The 2,657-nt window shown below is 35.2% G+C and overlaps 1 long non-coding RNA gene across 1 annotated transcript; it reads left to right on the top strand.

The window, feature by feature from the left end:
- Nucleotides 1-514: 514 nt before the first annotated feature.
- On the top strand, nt 515-1,843 carry LOC119703461. The gene is made up of 2 exons (XR_005257639.1): nt 515-614; nt 1,351-1,843. It is a non-coding gene; the product is annotated as an uncharacterized LOC119703461 (long non-coding RNA).
- Nucleotides 1,844-2,657: the final 814 nt, after the last annotated feature.

Below are 2,657 nucleotides of genomic sequence, written 5' to 3' on the forward strand. Positions count from 1 at the left end.
CTTTTGAGAACACAGCCAACAAAGTAGATGCTGTTATAGTAAATGTTAAAGCCATGCCTCAGGCCTAGAAGTATCCAAGCAGGTATTTCGCTTTAAGCACCAGTCCACACAGGAGACAACCCATGAAATCTGACCCAAAATTCTCCAATACCAACTGCTTCAGGGCCTAAATGTTTTTGGGGTTTTTTTGGGTTTTTTAGTATTAATTTGAATTGCTTCTCCTCTTCCAGATCAAGATGAGCAATGCAATTGACTGAAATCATATGTGATGTTACTCATTAGTCATCTGCAATATCAATCTCATGATTAATAATCAGAAGAGGTTATCATAGACCAAAACTAAAATAGCTACAGATTTTAGTATATTTATGGTTTCCATTGTTTCAAATCTTGGAAAAAACAAACATTTATTTTGTATGTTTGGCACCTCCCTTTATCGCTTTGCCTTTAAGTGCACTTAAAGAAGAGATGCCACAACAATGCCAAAAAGGAAATCTCCTTTTCTGTTTTTCACAGTGCTGAACTGTGCAGTACAAGAAGTGGGAGAATAAGTTTCACCATTATGATGAGCAAGCAAAGTTGCTGAAAGTCTAAATCCAGCCAGAAAACATTCGGTAACGTTTTGTCTTTTCTGCTACATTTGCTCTGCAGGTGCTGAAGGTTCTCCAAACCTCATAAACTTAACTTGAGGCCTTCAAGTAATTTCTCACTGATACCAGGGAGGATGTCAAGCCATGACTTGAAGATTCTGGGAGTTACCCATTTCTTTGCCATTGACACTTATTCTCTATGCCCACTACCTTTTCACTTATTTTTGGTTAATTCTTTGCTCCAGCAAATCCTCTCCAGGAATCTCTGCAATTAATTTTACCTGTCTCAACCAGACAGTACTGAAGGATAATACAGAAAGGATAGTACAGAAATAATAGCTGTTAATTTTGAGTTTGTCTTTAGCATAAAGACAAAAAAATAAATCTGTATATCTCAGTATTTCCTGTTCATGTCCAACAATTCAAAACTGAATAACCAGTGTGCCAAAATCCCTGTAATTGCAATTATCTCTCCCTTCCTCTTGAAATGTAGGTTATAAAACAAATAGTTTATACCAGAAAAATAGTCATTTAACTTTTCACATTTATGACAATGAGTGATAGCTATACTGCATTAAATAAGTGTTTTGTTCTTCTAAAAAACATGTCTAGATTTGATCAAGAACAGATAAAAAGGATGTCAAAAATTCTATCAGAATTGACAGGATTCCTATTGAAGAGTTACCATTCATGATTGAGTTTATTGAGTTACTGAGAGGCTATGCATGAGTTACAGGGATTCTAATATTTTTTTCCACAGTTCTACTCAAAAGAGACTTCACTGATTCTACTACAGCAGTGGTGCAAAAAACACCCGTGTGAAAGGACCCATTGAAGCACAAGGATTGTTACAGCTACAGACAGTGAAGCACGGGAGATATTGTGTAGCAACTGCAAGGGACTTGGACCATTGCGTATTTCTCTGATAGTTTGATAACCTTGGCTGACAGAACAGCCTATTTCCCACCTTCAGCCTTTCTAACCAACATAATTGGTTTCCCTGTCTCCAGAAAGACAGCTACAAAATATTGCAAGCAAGCTATCTTAGCAATAAGAATGAAGACAACCTATTTGCAAAGACAAGCTGTAGAAATACCTCTACACTAGCAGAAATAGAATGTTAAACTGTTAGGAGAGTTCACGCACTAATATCAAACAGTGTACTTGTGTGTTTTTAATATACTAAGTTAATCTGACGAAGAGTCACTTAACAGACAAAGTAAAAAAGTGGAAATAAACAGCACTCAAAAATACACAGACTTGAAACATCTTAATTTCTCGGTAATGCAGGATTATCAACACTGCAAAACTAAAATGCGAACACGCATTTCAGCAGGATTACATTGTATAGCATTTATAACTCAGTGTTGTAGAATAGAGCATTTTTCTGTCACTGAAAAGGTAGTGAAATGCAATATTAGAATTATTGTGGTATCTACATGCGCATTTTCTAATACGAATGGTGTGTCATAAACATAACTCATTTTATTACTGCATGATTATGTTGAAATAATATAACATGGTCATAAATGAAGAGAAATTATGTTGAATTGCTTGAATTGCTTATCTATTGAAATACTCTTCAAGAAGATCAGAATTAAAATAGGGACACTTAGTAAATACCGCAGCAATGGTTTTATTCTTTGAGAAGTGTCAATTGTATGTGAAAATGAAACTGCAGATGCACTTCAATATTTATCACGCCAGGTATTTCATTCACATTGTAGAAAATAGCCATATCAATGGCAGAAATGAGGTATGAAGTTAGCTTGTGTAGTGGATAAGCTGGCAGGAAAAGAAAAAAATTGCAGTCTATAAATCTCCAAATGAAAAATACAATATAGGGCTTCATAATACCTTATCATGGAGATGAAACTATGAGCTGGAGGAGCCAGACAGAAAAATGAATATGTTTAATGGGCTCTTTGTATTGGAAAACACGCTACATAATTCAGACAGTTACAGTTTTCTGCCTGTTTATATAAAATGTGTTAAGGTAAACTGTGAGTGAAATAGTTGTGGATAAGTAAGCAGAATTGTCTCAAGATTAAAACAGATTCTGAAGGA

This window comes from Motacilla alba, chromosome 7 (assembly GCF_015832195.1).
Source record: "Motacilla alba alba isolate MOTALB_02 chromosome 7, Motacilla_alba_V1.0_pri, whole genome shotgun sequence".
NCBI classification, from domain to species: Eukaryota; Metazoa; Chordata; class Aves; order Passeriformes; family Motacillidae; genus Motacilla; species Motacilla alba.